Source organism: Camelus dromedarius, chromosome 6 (genome assembly GCF_036321535.1).
Source record: "Camelus dromedarius isolate mCamDro1 chromosome 6, mCamDro1.pat, whole genome shotgun sequence".
NCBI lineage: Eukaryota > Metazoa > Chordata > Mammalia > Artiodactyla > Camelidae > Camelus > Camelus dromedarius.
The window spans coordinates 39,227,413-39,245,865 of record NC_087441.1 but is presented as its reverse complement, the minus strand read 5'-3'; the positions used below and the strand labels follow the sequence as shown (position 1 = coordinate 39,245,865).

The following is an 18,453-nucleotide window of genomic DNA, read 5'->3' as shown; positions in this document are numbered from 1 at the left end:
TGTCTCTGATATTATGGGATTCTGTTTTGAGATCAGAAATGTGTCTGTGCATATGTATTTTTTTACATAGGGAGGTTAAGATTTCTCTCTTCCAGACCTCGGTGCTCAATTGATAATAAAGCAAGCACACTTTGAGCCAGCCCCAGGGAGCTTGCGCATGAAAGGGAAACAGTGAGGATTTAATATTTAATACTTAGTATTTTTGTTCACCACTGAAATATAACGTGTTGCTTGGTATGAAAATATCTGAGATGGTTCTGGTGAAAAAAGAGTGTGAATTGGAATAATGGGCTCGTGTACTAATTGTGGAAGTTTGAAAAAAAAATAGCATAACCTCTGATCCTCAATTATTATACTTTCTTAACATGAAGAAGTTATTAAAAAAGGAACATTAGTGACCATGATCAAAATTGGTCAATTACCAGTGAACTTCTTCACGGGGCCTTGTCTACAAATCCCTCTCACCTTTCCCACTCCACCGTCTTTCACCTTCATAATCCAGTAATAGAAGGAGGCTCCTGAGTAGGAGGGACTTGAGACCTTAGCACAGCAAGGTCCGTGGTCACCAGCAATGGCTGCCAGTTTCATGCAACAGACCCCAGGGCTGGACGCCCAAGTGGAATGAGAAACAGCTTCCTGGAGGTCTGCAAAGCTCAAGGAGACAGAACATAGGCCAGACTAGAACCTCCCTCCACCATTATGCAGACTCTAAGCTTCTCCCGTGTCATACGTCCTTTTGGGAAGGAGGGACTATCTGCTAGGACAAGAGAAACAGCCTAACAGAGGGTGTAAAATGCCTTAATTAACTTCACCTCAAGTCCACGCTTAACACTGGAGGAGTTACATGATCTTAATTTATAGTTTACTATTTATTTATTTTTCTTGTTAATGGGAAGGAAGATTTGAGAATAAGATGAATTAGTATAGAAAATAATTTTTTTCACACAGTGCTTAAGGCATGGAGTGCAATTTATTTATTTTGTTGTAGGAGAATTAAATTGAGATAATATGATTAAAGCCTAGTCTTGAATTTGAATCAGTGCTAGGAGGTAGCTTCAAGGGTGCAAGTCCCTTAGCTAATAAACAAGCTAATAAACAAGCATAATACTCTTAAAAATCCCTGTGGGTATGGAAATCATTCAGGTCCTGGAGTTATGCTTCAAGAATATAAAGAGTTAGTCAAAAAGATAGCAGTGCTTGCATTGGAGCAAGTGAAATGAACTTCTTTTATTAGTTATTTATTAGTTAGTTATTCATATTTTTTATGATGGAAAAAATAAGCAAAGATAAGCACATGCCCACACTTATGTGACAGGGTTGTGAATGGGAGAAATGAAATTTGTGAGAATTTTATTCTGAATTACCACAGGATACAAATACCTTATTGCCATTTCGTAAGAAACTTTTTGTTCATAACAGAGCCCCTTTTGCTAAGCACAAGGTGTATTCCTAAGACTGCCTGTTCTAGTGAGTGTATAAATGATGTTAAATTTAAATACCTCTTTTGAGCATGAAAAGGACAGTATCTCCATCTAGCAACAAAATTGAGTAGTCTTAAAAATGCTGGGTTCACAAGTGCCACCTAGTGGTTAAAGAATCTACTGCGTTATAATCACCAGTACTGTTGGACAACAGTGGCTGGCTCCAGGGCAAAAATCAAAACTAAACAAACAAAACCCGGGAAAATATACCTTGTCATGGCCATTTATTAAGGCTTTGTGTCCCCTCCACAAAGGGTTTGTTTCCTCTTTGGTATCGTCATCTAGTTGTGGGTTTTCAATTCACTTGTCCAGAGAGTTTGTATATTTTTGAAAGATGGGCTGAAGGGGGCTATGCCACTGTCCTGGAGACAGAACTTGAGTGATAGGGTTTTGATTATAGAATTTTATGGAGCTTTGAGTAACCATGATGGGCTTTAAGCTACTCTAGATTGGATTGATCTCAGACAAAATTTTGACTCCCAGATAGGGTTCTCTCTCTATTCTCGTATGTATAATATTTCTGTACAGAAAAACAGGCACCTGTAGTTGTTCTTTGGAATGTGGTCTGTCTTAGTTCCCTGCCTAAGTTTTCCTCCATCCCTGCTTTTCCAGGAAACAATTGTACTGCATTTAAACTTTACTTCAGCCCCCATTTAGAAAAAATTTCAGAAAGACAAGATTTTTTTTTTCTATTTCTCGACCACACTCATTGGAATAAGAGAAATACAGAATGACCCCAGCATCTTGGTAGCATACGATACTCCCTGTCCCCTCTCCTTTGATTTATAATTAATTGGACATCCATAACCAAAGAAAACTGTCTCTGTACAGCACACCAGGGCATCTGAGAGATCCATCCATTTGTGCCTCTGTAAGTGGGTGGAATGGACCCCAGAGGAGACAGGAGCTGAGGGATTCATGGCTGCTGTCGGGGCAGAGTGTTGGCCTCCCTATCAAAGGAGGTGGAAAGGCATAGTGTTTAGTGAAAATCTTCCTGGCTCCTCAGTTAATCTGGGGAAACCTGGATTTCTGTGAAGTGACTCTGCAACTTGGGGGAGGGAAAAGCAAGAGAAGAGACAGACAAAGAGAATAGAAGGATTACATTTCCTGCTGTCCATGCCATGATTTCAGCAAGAAGACGACCCACAGACCCATGGGACTTGAGATACCCTACGGGGCTGCGTGTACACCCAGATTCCCAGGTACTGTGTGCACACCTCCCCCACTGCCACCAGCTTGACTTTATGCCATGCTTTTTGGGTCATTCCCAACTTTAGTCACAAGTCAGCCCCAGTAAGAGAAATCTAACATTTATCCTAAGAGCCAGCTTCTGGGAAACAAAAGAAAGGTTTCTAATTGCAATCTCTTGAACTGTTGAATCAAAGCAAACAAAGCCTTCCTTAAATAAGAAAGGTGTTTGCCACTTCAAATGAGATGGTAAAGGCACCTTTTGTCACATGTAATGAAATACTACAGCAATACAGTATCACAAGAAGAAAATGGCAATCCTTCAGCAAAGGAACTGCACAGCACAGAACACTGTGTATTATATTTGTGTCAAGCTTATTGTAGAATTTGGAAAAATGCCCAGTCCTTCAAAGTAAGCCTATAACTCTTTGCAGACATGGCTATCTTTTCTAATCTCCTCAGTTTTTCACATTACCCTTAGTCTCAATCCTTTTAATAGAAAACAGCACAAAGATTTAAAGGCTCCAATAGTAGGGCTATTAAAGTAGAAACAACTCAATCTGTTGTACTCGTGATTTATGGACAGAGAGGATCATGAGTGGGACAGCAAGCAAAACCATCCTAACTTTCTGGAGTTAGTCTAAAGCACAGACTTTGAACCTTTCCCTGCACCCCTGAGTAGCATTGAGCTGGTTGATCTATTTGCCACCCATGATTTGTGGTGAATGGATTCATCATTTACATCAGGCTGTTGGAAGTTCCACTACCAGCATCAGCCTAATCCCTCCTCTTGAGTGGAGTGTTGTTTCTGGGAACACTGCTAATTTGTCAATCATCAAATATCCTTGTGAAATATTTAACTTTCATACATATCTTTCTCCATTGGCAGCAGCACAATTATTCTCACTTGCATTGTATCAGAAGGTAAGTTTTCATTTCTACTGACTCTTATGGTGAATAATCTCATTTCTGTGTAGGGGTGAAAAATGTTTCCCTTTTTTCCTTCTAGGTTCTTGGCTGGTCTAATAAGTCCATTGACATAGGAGAGAGTAATAGGAGAGAAACAAGTTTAATTACATACGTATGGGAGCCCTACAGAGACATGAAGACTCAAAGACAGCCTGGCAGTTGAGGTTTATATACCATCCTGAGCTGTGGAGAAGTGGGTGTTATTCTGAGATCCCCTTGGCCATATCTTTGAAAACTTTCCCAAGAAGTTTCACAGCCAAAAGTTAAGTGGGTAGGTTGCTTCGTCTCGCTGAACCAGACTCACAGTCCTGGCAATCTGCTCATTTAGTACAGGCATTTCAGGAAGTGGTGGTGTAGGCGGGCTCACCAAGTTGGGTCTATATTGCTCAGGTAATCAGGTATTTAACAAGGCACATTTTTATGAAAACAAAAGAAAACTAATGGTTACTGTTTGGCGCAAACTGTAATACCCTTTCTGAGTCCTGAAGGTAGCTGGTTGAGAATATTTCTAGGTGTCAGATTCCAAGCATCTTCAGATGAAATGAGGGCTGGCAGTGGCTATCTGTTAGGTTTTCCTGCATTGCATTTTAAATGTCTCTTGATATTTCTGGGTGGCTGTATAACATCAGGCATGAAGACTTCCCATATATGTGCTGTTATGGTGATTTCTCTGAAGTTTATATGCAGATGTCTATCTTTATCTTGCCTGACTTCAAGAAAAAGGCAGTTAGTTGTCAATGATTCTAAGTCAGAAGGATGAGAGTAATTTAGAAGCATTATATATATATATATAGCTACAAGCCCCTCTGGAGCTTAAAACATGATTACCCAAGTGTATCATCAGGCCCCCCCAAGATGGCTGTTCTCTTGCTCTCTGTACATTCCCTGCTCCACAGCCCGGGCTTCATCTTCATCCTCCTCACATGACTGACTTTTCCTCTTATCATAGAGCCTAGTCAGTAAATGCAGTAAGTGCCTACATGCTAGCCCCAGCTGGTGATTGTTCTAATCTTTAGATCAGAACATCTCTACTATGGTAGCTTATCAAAGGGGTAGTGAGCGGCATCCTCCTCTGCTGGTTTCCCTGGTAACTGATGTGTCAACCTGATGTCAGTTCCCGCTATAACTGGTCATCTCCCCCTCCGCCCACCACCAGTAGTGAAGATGGCAGCCATGCCCTGCCTGCTACGCACAGTGGGGTGTTGCTCCAGGACCTTGCTTTGGACATGTCAGATCCCCCTACCCATTAAACTGCTAATGTCTCTGCCGCTTGCTCTGGCTCCGGGCTTGAGCCAGGGCAGTTACAGGGCTTGCAGGCCTGCGGGGTGCAGCTGAGCCCCAGCTAACAAAAGTTTGCCCCAATTGGAGGAGAAACATCACAGTTGAGAAAGACTAGAATTAGTGGTCTAAAAGATAAAAAGCAAAATATTCAAAGTTCGGATAGCAATGGAAATCAAGAGATGAATATTTGAGAACTCTTAACTTTGAGAAGAGAGCTGTCATGATAGTTTTAATTCTAGAAGGATCAGTATTAAGTGTATGGGTTCTGTAGTCAGACAGACATAGTTTCTAAATCAGCTTGGCTCCGTATCACTTGTCTGATGGATAGTTAATCTCTGCCTAGTATTTAGTAAATCATAGTTAAATATTATAAACTCTTCACATATTTCAGGTTTTTTCCTAAAGAAAGGTTATAATTTGATGTAGTGATTGATGAAAGTCTAACAGATAAGGAAGTGGACTATAACTGTATTTTCTATATTACTGCATCCTCTTTTTGTTTCTTAGCTCTTCCCTGTGTAAGGAAAAGGGAAGTATTAAACCCCCCAGAAAACTATCATATTTAGCCTGGGTTAGAGAACAGATTAAAGTGGGTTGTAGGAAACTTTTGCCTTGAAGGTATCACCCAGGGGCTGCCATGTGCGGTCCTGCTAGGCACCATTGGAGAATGGAAACGTCACTCGACTCTGGAGCAAAGTGAAAGATTTGATAGCTTATTCCATAGGAAAATGAAAGATTTTTCCTTGAAGTTCACCTGAGATATAAATGAGAAGTAGAATCAGTGCAAAAGAATCACATAAAAAAAAATCTACTAACCAGAGAGCATATTTTAAATATACATATTAATTTATGCTGCTTACACAAATGTTAATTATACAACTTTATTAAAAAACAATGAATAAACTGTGTTTAAGTCAGTTGTCATGAGTTTGATGAACACTCTGAAATTTCAAAAATTAAAATGATCTGGGAGTTAGTGTTCATAACCTGTATCATAAAGGGATAGTCAGAAAGCATGCCACATGAATTATAAATGTCTTGAGAGAGTTTTCTGTAGTGTGTATATTTTCTTTATCTACAGTTAAATTTCAAATCAACCAAACATTAAAAATTCTTTGATTCTTTTACATAAACTTTAAGTTTTTGGTTTAAGATCATCATGAATGTCAAAATAGAGCCATCACATGTAGACATGTGCAACTATTAATAATTTACCAAATCACAAAGTTTGTAGAAAGATCAAAGCTTCAGCTATGGGTTTAACTATTTAACTATTTGGATAAAAAAAGGTCCTACCTGTAACATATTTCTCACTAAACTAATTCCACGTGTATTTAATCTTTAAAGTTTTAAGATAAAATTATTTTCGTGACTAGAAAAATATAGGTGCATCTGTGTGTAATTTGCAAATGGAGAAAAATCTGTCAAGTATAAAAGCAATTGAAGCAACTTAAAAGAGAAAATTTAGCGAATTTGCAGTCATAAACATTTCAAGGCACCACCAGAATAACCAGACCAAGTTCAATTCAGGTCCAATTCAGGTCCAATTCAGGTCCAATTCAAATGACTCAGCAATACAGTCATTTAATTCAAGCTTTTCCACAAAGAGAAAATAACCAAAGTAGCCATTGTACAGAAATATTATTATAGAGCTATTGTAATAAAAGGGAAGCAAAAAAATACTATAAAAAAGCAATGATAGAACCTAGTATTCAAGGCCTTTGGAACGATGGTAAACAGAAGTGGCTGATGGATCCTCGTCTTCCTTCATTGTGATAATTCTTCCTGTCTCATCAAAAGGGAAAAAGGACCATTGTGAAGCATGCTATCAGGGACAGATGGAACTGTAACTGAGGGACCATATTCATGAAAGGGTGTTAATGAATACAGTCTTTTCACCCATCCCACATTTTACACGGCTTTTCTCTCTTGGTAGATAGAGGCATGGAAGTTGAAAAGTAGTCTGTAAGTTAAGGGGCAGGAAACCTGTCTCTTCTAAATAGTCAAGTTTAAAATTTACATCATGAAGTTAAAGAAAAACAACTGCCCAAAATTGAATTATATGCTCCATGTGAATCATGTAGTTCCAGATCTATGATGAAATCCACCAACCAGAGACATTGAGAAGGAAATAGGGTCACACAGAGCTGGGACCGGGAAAGAGGAGAAAATGTTTCCATCTTAGAATAGATCCAGCTGACACTATAAGATCTTTCAAGTCAATAATCCATGAGTGGGAATTCTTGGGCTCTTTAAAGCTAAGAAAGAGTGGTTTGTGCATTTACAAATGTGATATATTCCTTTAAAACTGATCAAAATATACACACATTCTTATACCTTCCCTCTCTTGGGAAATTTTTGGGGAAATGATTACTTCCCCAAACTATTTCTAGTAATATTTTCTAATGGTTATTGATGTATACATTAACATATGTTTTAAAAATCAAATAATTATAAGACATCTGATTTTGAATAAGAAACAATAAAGATGTCACTATCTTGGATTTCAAAGTCTTCTAGCACATCTAGGAAATTTGGGTCAAAAAGTGGACATCAAAAGTTTTAGCCTTTAAAGTATAGCACTGATTGTCAGTGTTTTGTTCTGTTCTGCTATTGTTCAATGATCTTCTACCAAAGCATAATAGTATTTTAGAAAAGGAGAGCTTAATTTATCTACCTATTCACTGTGTAATAGCTGGCCATGGAGAGTAAGAATTTATTCTTATGCCTAGACTCCAAACTATCCAACATGATAGAGAAGTGCTTAAGACCTAATGCTGCTACACAGCTAGATTTAGCCTCCAATTTTAAATGGTTTATTAAATGATTATGTGCATTATGCAAATGCTAAACCACAAAGAGGGTACGATATGGCAAGTACATAGCTCCAAAATTGTTCTGAATGGTCAAAATACTCAAAATAGTTTTTGTTTGTATTTACATCACATTTACTTTTATTTTTTATTGTAGTTGATTTACAATATTATATTAGTTTCAGGTGTACAGCATTGTGATTCAATATTTTAATAGGTTGTATTCTATTTTAAGTTATAAATATTGGCTATATTCCCTGTGCTGTCCAATATATTCTTGTTGCTTATTTATTTTATACATATTAGTTTGTACCTTTTAGTCCCCTACTCCAACGTTGCCCCTTCCCCCCTCTCCCTACTCACTGTAAACAGTAGTTTGTTTTCTGTATCTGTAAGTCTGTTTCTGTTTATTTAGATTTATTCATTTCTTTCATTTTTTAGATTCCACATACAAGTGATAATATACAGTATTTGTCTTTCTCTGGATGATTTATTTCACTAATACCTTCCAGGTCCACTCATGTTGTTGCAAATGGTAAAATTTCATTCTTTTTTATTTATGAGAAATATTCCACATCTTCTTTATCCCCTTCATCTGTTAATGGACATTTAGGTTGCTTCCATACTTTGGCTATTGTAAATAATGCTGCTGTGAACATTGAGGGGCATGAATCTTTTCAAATGAGTGTTTTTGATATTTTCAGATATATACCCAGGATCATATGGTAGTTCTATATTTAGTATTTTGAGGAACCTCCATACTGTTTTCCATAGTAGTTGCACCAGTATATTCCTACCAACAGTGTACTAGGGTTTCCTTTTCTCCACATCCTTTCCAACATTTGTTATTTGAGGTCTTTTTGATGATAGACATTCTGACAAGTGTGAGGTGATATCTCACTGTGGTTTTGATTTGCATTTTCCTGATGATTAGCAATGTTGAGCATCTTTTCATCTGCCTGTTGGCCATCTAAATGTCTTCTTTGGAAAAATATCTATTCAGGCCCCCTACGCACTTTTCAGTCAGTTTGTTAGGTGATTTTTTCTTTGACATTGTGTTGTATGAACTGTTTATATATTGGATATTAATCCCCTTATCAGTCGTATAATTTGTAAATATTTTATCCCATTCTGTATGTTGTTGTTTCATTTTGTTGATGGTTTCCTTTGCTGTGCAAAAGCTTTTAAATTTGGACTGGTCTCATTTTTTAATTTTTGCTTTTGTTTTTTTTCCCTTAGGAGACAGATCCAAAAAAATATTGCTACAATTTATGTCAAAGAGTGTTAAGCCTATGTTTTTGTCCAGGAGTTTTATGGTTTCTGTCTTATGTTTCTGTCTTTAATCTATTTTGAGTTTATTTTTGTATATAGTATGAGAAAATCTTTTAAATTCATTCTTTTACATGTTCAGTTTTCTTGGCACCATTTATTGAAGTGATTATCTTTCCCCCTTTATGTATGTTTGTCTCCTATTTCATAGATTAATTTTTCATAGTGTTTATACTTATTTCTGGGCTCTCTATTCAGTTCCACTGACCTGTGTGTCTGTTTTTGTGCAGTACCATACCATTTTGATTATTGTATCTTTGCAGTTTAGTCTGAAGTCAGGGAGGGTGATACCTCCAGTTTTGTTCTTTTCTCTTTAGATTGTTTTGGCTATTTGGAGTCTTCTGTGGTTTCATATAAATTTTAGGATTATTTCTTCTAGTTCCATGAAAAATATCATGGGTATTTTGATATGGGTCACATTAAATCTGTAGATTGTTTAGGCAGTATGAACATTTCAGCAATTTTAATTTTTCTAATCCATGAACAAGAGATTTCTTTCCATTTCTTCATATCATCTTCAATTTCCTTACCAATGGTTTATATTTTTCAGATTATAGGTCTTTCATCTACTTGGTTAAGTTTATTCCTAGGTATTTTATACTTTTTGATGCAATTATAAATGAAGTTGTTTCTTGTTTTCTGGTAGTTAATTATTAATGTAGAGAAAAAAATCAGTTTTCTCTATGTTGATAAAATGAAAAATATTTTGAGACAGGACAAGAAAAATTAAACATAAAATTCTCTCTCTTTGTTTGATTGGACCTCCTCCCTCCCTTGCTCCCTAATATGCAATTTACATCTGCATTACACATTAACCTGTGCTTCTCAAAGATGGGAGTGCCTACTAGACCATAAAGATCAAAATTTTCCCCTTTCTTCTAAAGCTAGCAATGTAACCTCTTAAAAGAATAGCATTCTTTCTTAACTCTGTAGGAGGTTATGGATGGTGACTTGCTGCTTATTTTGTATTTGCTTACCTAGACTATGTATTTTTGGTGAACTTTATGTAAAATATCAATATGTCATTTTGATGTATGATCCTTTGTCTCAAAAAATTATACAAATGTGCCTTCAAATTTTAACAGGTGGAACAGTTCTCAGAGTTTTCTGAGAGTTTGCTTCCCATATTATAATCCTCAGTTTGGCTCCAAATTCTCTTTTTCCTTCTTAACTGATTGTTAATTGAATTTTCATCAACAATATTGGACTTGTATCCTGCAACTTTACTGAATTCTGTTATTAGTTCTAATAGTTTTTTAGTGGAGACTTTAGAATTTTCTATATGTGGTATCATGTCATCTGCAAATTGTGGGTTTTACTTCTTTTTCCCTTTCAATTTGGGTGCCTTTATTTTTCTTATCTGATTGCTGTGGCTAGTACTTGCAATACTATGTTAAATAGAAATGGCAAGAGTGGGCATCTGTGCCTTTTTCCTGATTTTAGAGGAAAAGCTTTCTGTTTTTCACCATTGAGTATGATGTTACCTGTGGGTTTGTCATAAATGGCCTTTATATGTTGAGCTATGTTCCCCCATACCAACTTTGTTGAGTGCTTTTATCATGAATGGATGTTGAATATTGTCAAATGCTTTTTTTGCATCCATTGAGATAATCATGTGATTTTTTTACCCTTCTTTTTTAACGTGGTGTATCACATTGATTGATTTGCAGATGTTGACCCATCCTTATATCCCTAGAATAAGTCCCACTTGATCATGGTATTTGGTCGTTCTTATTTATTGCTGTATTTGACTTGCTAATATTTTACTGAGGATTTTTACATCTATATTCATCAAAGATACTGGCCTGTAATTTTCTCTTTTTTTGCAGTGTTTTTGCCTGGTTTTGGTATCAAGGTAATGGTGGCCTCAGAGAATTAATTTGGGAGCATTCCCTCTTCTTCAATTTTTGGACTAGTTTGAGAAGTGTACATATTAAATCTTCTTTATATATTTGGTAGAATATCCTATGGTACCATCCAGTCCTGGACTTTTGTTTGCTGGGAGTTTTAAAATTATTGATTCAATTTCAATACTAGCAGTTGGTCTGGTTATATTTTCTATTTCTTCCTGATTCAGTCTTGGAATACTGTATGTTTCTAGGAATTTATCCTTTTCTTCTAGGTTGTCCAATTTTTTGGCAGAAATATTCACAGTATTCTCTTTTTTTTTTCTCTAAAATATATGAACTTTAATAGCCAGACAAAATTAAAAGAAATTTTTAAAAATCAAATTAAAAAGCTATGTTTATTTGGTACCCATAGCAGACTCAATAGCTAAACAATGCTAATGCCAACTATAGCTCATATATAACCCTAATTTCTACAATTTTATCAATTAATTATATGTAGTTTTATGAAAATTTATCCACAAATTGGTCATTTGTATATCAGGACCTTCTTATTATAGAAACGGCCTTGATATTTTTATAGGAGTCTTAATTTTCTTTTCTCATTGATTGAAATATAAACTCAAGTTCACAATGAAATAAATTACCTTTTAATGTCAGATAGTGTTTCTGATGTTCCTAATTAAAAAATGCAGAATGAAATGTCTTCAATAAGTATTATTATTGTTATTATTGTTCTTATTGTCAGCTGATTATTTATTTATTTATAATTTAATTTTTTTTTATTGAGGTTCAGTGTCAGTTTCTGGTGTACAGCACAATGTCCTAGTCATACACATACATACATATATTCATTTTCATATTCTTTTTTGTGTGTATTTATTATATGCTTTTGATTTGTGGTTACTATGAAATTTAAATATATTGATCACGGTTGTTTCCATGTCTTGGCCTATATCTACTCGTTTTAAACTGATAGTTATTTAAGTTCAAACACATTTTAAAAGCCTTGCTTTTTTTCTTTAAAAAATTTTTATTTTTATTTTTTTGAAGTATAGTCAGTTTACAATGTTGTGTTAATTTTTGGTGTACAGCATAATGCTTCAGTCATACATGAACATACATATATTCATTTTCATATTCTTTTTCATTACTGGTTACTACAAGATGTTGAATATAGTTTCCTGTGCTATACAGTATAAACTTGTTGTTTATTTATTTTATATATAGTAGCCAGCATCTGCAAATTTCAAACTCCCAATTCACCCCTTCCCATCCCCTTCCTCCTCAAGTAACCATAAGTTTGTTTTCTATGACTGTGAGTCTGTTTCTGTTTTGTGAATAAGTTCATTTCTATCTTTTTTTTGTTTTTTTAGATTCCACACATAAGTGATATCACATGATATTTTTCTTTCTCCCAAGTGTGTTCAGGGCCTCATGCTCAGGTGATGGTTGTCTCTACCCTGTGGCTAGCTTCACTCCCTCTCAGGGATGTGCAGGGATGCGTAAGCTGACAATGGCTCTCTCTGCCCTAAGAAGAGGAAGGGCGGGGGTCTGAGCTGTCTGCATTACCTCCAAGTGTGAGCATGCTTGTTGGCAATGAGAAGATTTGGAGCAGGAGCCTGTTGTGGACTAGGAGGCATGCTGGGGCAGCCCTGGCAAGCTGGCCCAGCCAATTTTCAATCTGCTGCTTCCTCCTTGTGAGTGGAAGTAAGCAAGACTGTGAGTGCACTCATGAAGAGGAGAGTCTTACAGCCTCTGGTAAGCCCCACTGGTTTTCAAACCAGATAAGGGGTGGATCATCTTCCCAGGGTCAAATCCCTAATATGTAGCTTGAATCACTCAATTCGCAGGGAGCATCACTGAGCCTGTGATATCCCTCCTCATATTCTGTGTCACACTCTAGGGGAGTGGGTCTGACAAGATTGCTTTTCCTCCTTTCCTACCAGACTCGATGTGGATCTGTATTTACAGCCTTGGTTATAGAAGAGTTGTTCTGCTAGACCTCGGGTAGATTTCAATGAGAGTTGCAGTATATGTTGTTGTGGTTTTGATGTGTTCATGAGAGGAGGTGATCCTAGCATCTTACTACTCTATCATCTTAATCTCCCTGCCATTATAGTTTAAATTTTGTCAATAAGAAGTTGTGGAAACTGTTTCTTCTTTGTTATATGAGCACTTACATAACGTCTTTGTTTTTGCCATTTTGCTAGCAAATCTAAAACGTATAGTATCAGGTCTTTACCATGAAAGTTTGTCTACCCCTTGTTTAGACACGTGTTTTCTCATTTTGTTCAAAGAGTTACAGTTCATACTATAATTATTTATTTTAATATTCAAATTGTCCCAGAATTGGCCAGATGCAAATTCATAGCTGGATCTGGTGTCTTTTTGACATGTCTCCAGTATTCTTTGTGTAGTTCTCTTTCTGCTATAATAATATTTTTCAGGCTTGTTTGTACATTCCTTGACCCATTTTTACAACCAGTCATTTCTTCCAATTTCTCTAAACAGAAAAAGATATTTAGCCAACTAAAACCTTGGCTTTAGTTGTGCTCATTGCTCTGATGTCTTCCTGCTTTTAGGTACCCTGCAGACAGAACTATAAAATATGATATTGTATAATTTGATGTAATATGACATGATATGCTCCTAATTATCTCATTTGTTTGGTTTTTAAATGACATAAAAAGACAAGATGAATTGATTATTTCGAGTGAGAAAGGGGAACAAGTTATTAAATCACAATTATATATCGCTTTCACATTCTTTATTCCATTTTGTTTGCAGTTAGTACTTTACACTGGATTACTGGAATAGAGCGTCCTTCCAAAATCCTTGAAAACAAAGACTTCACTAAGCATTGAAAGTTTCCATGGGGGGAAAAAAAAGATCAGAAATATTCTTAGTAGCTAGAAGTACCATATCATTGTTTGATATGGAAAAGAGGAAACTAAAGCAGTGCCGTGGTCATGAATTTTGTACTGTCCTTTTCACTTGTGTTACTGCAGACTGATCTAGAGAGAAAAGAGGGAAAAGATCTCAAGCATCTCAAAAGGACCCTAACACACTCAGTTGAATGAAAATTCATGAAACATTATATGAAAAAACAAAAGACAAAAGAAAGACTGAATGTATAGAAAAGATGGACTGAATCTTCTGTAATATCTACTTAAGAAAACAGTAGGTGGAAGGACATCATTTAGGATGAACAAACCTGGGCATTTGAAAAATGAATTTAAATACGCAGTGAGTTTGTAAAGCCCCTGAAACGTCCCATAGAAGGTTTTACATAAGACCTAGTTTTACATAAGATGGTGCAAGGAAGACCTGAGGAATAACTACCAGCACTCTGAGATAGGTCTAAAAGATTTTACTAATCATTCTTCATGCCCAACAGTGTTTGCTATAGCCTTTGTGAACGAAAATACTGCAATATGAGTGAAAATACTGCAACCATATCAGTAAGCAAAGAATGCTGAAACCAAGTCATCAGCGGCTGCCGCCACACCCCAGTGGGAACGGGCCTGCAGCCCAGCCTCTGCAGCCACTCACAATGGTGCCCTCTGAGCAGACTCAGAATAAGAAAGGACAGGGTACTGGCCCTAGATAGCTAGGTGCTTGTCAAAGGAATGAATTCAATGAGCCCAAATGTTTGCTTCCTCCCATACATAGAAAAGCACTACATTCTTTAACTTGAGATGCCTGGTTTTCTTTAGATAACAAGCAATCTTTTATTGTTCCAACTACCTGGTCTTTGTTGTAAAGCTCCTATCTATCCTATCTGCTCCCCTGCCTCTTCAGAGCAGTCCCTCAGAGCGATCTGAGAGGCTGTCATCCCGGATGGAGTCCTCTCGCCAAATAAAACATAACTCTTAACCTTTAGGCTGTGCATTTATTTCAGTCGACAGACCCAATTAAGTCCTTACTAAACTTTTAGCGATTTACTTACTCAAGTTAAAGGCCAGATTAATTCAACTATTGAGAATTAAGGACAGGGTAAACTGGTTGATAAACCATAAAGAATGGTTTTAATAGATGATTATGGAGAGGTATTTTGACATTGGAATCACAAATTTTCTGGAAGAAATCATGGAAAACCCAGCCTATGGAATGTGGTGAAGGAGAGTTCATACTGCATAACGTTGAAGTTCACAAGTAGAAAATACAGTTACCTTTCAACGATGAACGTGTGAGGCGCTATCACACACTTCCTGACACTGCACAATGCCACCCCAAACAACTCCTAAAAAGCACCAATTTCAGAAACTCAGGATGCTGAGGAGAGAGAAGATAGTCCCAGGCAGCCCACACAAACATTCTGAAGTCACCTTTTTGCTCTTTATTTGTTTACTCTCTCCTGCAAAATCTCAGGAGAGAGAAAATTAGAAGAGCTTTTTGTCACAGAAACAAGAGAAAAGAGTGGAGTGTGGTGTAGATGCATATAGGATCTCAGTCTGGGCAACTCATGCATTTTTGTATCTCTTTGATGAATACAGAAGAAAGTGCTTTTAGAAAGAGAACGGACATCTTATTGTGAAGGAAAAGTCGGGCTGGTCTAACAAGATAACTCACAAATCTAAGTATTGGAATACTGATCTGAGTTCTGCTGGACTAACTTGTAATCTAAGTTAATTAGTGTTGGTTTGCTGTTCATGTTTTTTGCTAGCCAGCTGGGTTTTCAAAGATACATATCTGGCTTTGGAATGTTGGTTTGCTGCCTCCCCGCCTCCACTTTTGTGATAATGATGCTGCTAAAGCTTTCAATGCCTATTGGCCGAATACCCCAAGCTTGTACTTTACCCTATAAAACCTCATGCGCACGTCTTGAAGGTGCTCAGAGCTTCGGAGCAGAAGCCCCTCTTGAGCCCGCCGGCGTAATACATCTGAGTACTCCAACCCTCTGAGTGGTGCTTGTTTCTTGGCTGGCCTGTCGTTTCCGTGACAGAGTCTGCCATTGTATCTGTATGACCTACTTTTCAAAATCTATTTGTGCATTCATATCCAGCTCAGTAAATATTAGCTCAGTATTATCTGCTTTGTACTATGTCCTTGTCAATGACATTGTCTTGTACCACGTCCTGATCAGAGATTTTAACTCAGTAATACCCAATCTTACGAAATTTTAAAGTGCCTCTGTAAAATACAATAATATTAGCCCAGAACAAAATAGTTACCTAGTTTGTAGTAATTTTCTTTTTTCCAGGTGGCTGACAGCTGAGTATATGGGCTAATTATATCTAATTATTGTAAATTTGCAATGATAAGTTTGTTTACCTGTTTGTCACAAAGTGGGTGAGTGAAGAGTCATGACCATGTGGTGGAGTAACTGGGAACTAAATGGGGAGAAATAGAAAAATGAGAAAACTATTGTTTCTCCTCACAATATGATTTCATGCCCCTTTCCACCCCTAAAACTTCACTGAAGCAATTTCTTTGATTTTTACCTACAGGTACCATTGGAGGCTGGAAAAAACACATGACTGTGGAGCAGAATAAAGTTTCACAATATTTCCCAAAAGAAGATAAAAGTCTCCCTTGTAGTTCATTTGGGGTATAAAAGAATAATAGAATTTTAACCTCAGCACAAAAAATATCCTAAGAAAACATTTTCAGAAGATAATACATGTAATTGCACATTTTAATCTTTGACTGCCTTTGGATAGTTACTGAAAGATCTCAGTTATTAATAAATGTTAATGCAGTACCTTTCCATCATCTGGCCTGTTTTCCGTTTCTAGGGATTCCTCAGTTTCTCATCAAAAGAGGCTTCCTCTCCTTTTTTTGCATATTATTATGAAATAGTTCTTTTAAGTTTACTTTCAGTAATTCCTAAGTTCTTGAGCAAAAGGAGAAAATCATAACATGTGATCCATTTGCTATCTCGAAATGGAAGGCTTGTCATTCAAAAATACTTTATATTGCTTTTTTCACATTTCAGATTTTAATTTTTCTGTAATCAAGTGAATCAACCTTTTATTTTATGGCTTCTAGGTGTTGTATTTAACTTAAGAAGGTCTCTATCCCAAATATTTTCAAGTATTCACAAATCATATCTTTATTTAATTTGGATATTATTCTTATGTTAAGATAACTCTATTTTTTTCAAATATATAACAAATTGAAACATCACTATTTATAGTCCATCATTTTCTTACTGATAAAAAGAAACATTATCATGTTCTAAATAATTATAGGTACAGGAGTTGACTCACACATAATGACATATTTTGCTGATACACTTTTTCTATTAAAGAAATTGACATTTTAATTTAAAATAAATTCATAAACTCTCATTAAAAATTACATTGGAATTTTATTAACATTGCTTTACACTTAAAAAATAATTTAAAGTCTGACATTACAAATTGAGTTTCCCCTCCAGAAATATTGTATGCTTACCATTTATTTGTGTTTTCTTTCAGGTTATTTGGTAAAGAATGACCATGGTCCTTATAAAAGCCTTGCTCATTTCTCTTTAAGTTTATTCCTAAGCATGTATAGATAGTATTTGTAGCTACTGTGAGTAGGATATTACTACGTTTTCTAACTGCTTACCTATAACCTGGGTTTCTGGTATTGTCTGGCTGCGTGTGAAGCGATGCAGTGAGTCTGCGGCCAGCAGTAGAGTGGATGCTGCCACCTCCATCCATCAGATTCTGCACCCACTGGTATCTCTCTGCTGATTCTTGTCCAGCATAAGGTTGCCAACTGCCTCATTTGCTTTCATTTCATTCTGCTCATCAGTCTGTTCATCTTTCTAAGAAACACACATTACTCCTTTCATAAGCTGCTTTTTTAAAACAAGAATGTAACAGACTCTGATCCTTGCATTAGGAGAGGATTTCTCATTTCTCGTGCCCCACCCTGGGTCACCACCTCCTGCCTCTCTGAACTCTTTTGCTCTCTGGGTCCATAACTTCCATTAGGTGTGGGCTTCAGAGAAACGTGTATCCAGATAGGAACAGTCCTTTTCTTCTCCTTTCTCCTTTCTTCTCCAGCAAGGGCTTGGGTTAGTAGTGGGGGAGAAATTTTGTGCTTTAAAAATGTAAATATTGGTACTCTCTGCATGCAAGAATTGAATTTAAAATTTTATGTGCTTTATCTCCTTTATTAACAAAAATCACAGGAGATAGGTGCTATTTCATAAATGAGAGAACAAGAGGTGTAGAGAGCGAAACTAAATTTTAAAAGGCAAATGTTTAGTAAATGTTAGCTCAGTGACTCAGATCCTGTTCTATCCGACTCTAGTACTGAAAACTCCTTAATACTCTTCGATTAGCTTTTGGTTTCCAATTAGGGATTGAGTTGTTTTGAGACTGAGTTATTACTTGATATAATTCAATTCTACCTCTAGTTAATCCCCATTCCACTGAGAGTCCAGGAGATCTCTTTTTCCTTTGGCCTTGAAAGTTAAAGTATTTAGTTCTTCTCTTTGAAGTGTTGGTTTTAGTTCTTTAATCTCCTGCCCTAAGGTTTCAAACTCTTGCCTAAACCCAGAACTGGGAAATGTGCTCAGGAAAGAGAATCAAAGATATTTCACCT

General features: G+C 36.4%; 1 long non-coding RNA gene across 1 annotated transcript; it reads left to right on the top strand.

Moving 5' to 3' along the window:
• Positions 1-3,559: 3,559 nt before the first annotated feature.
• Positions 3,560-16,615, top strand: LOC135321586 (uncharacterized). The gene is made up of 3 exons (XR_010381451.1): positions 3,560-3,593; positions 3,679-3,909; positions 16,362-16,615. It is a non-coding gene; the product is annotated as an uncharacterized LOC135321586 (long non-coding RNA).
• The last annotated feature ends 1,838 nt before the right edge of the window (positions 16,616-18,453 follow it).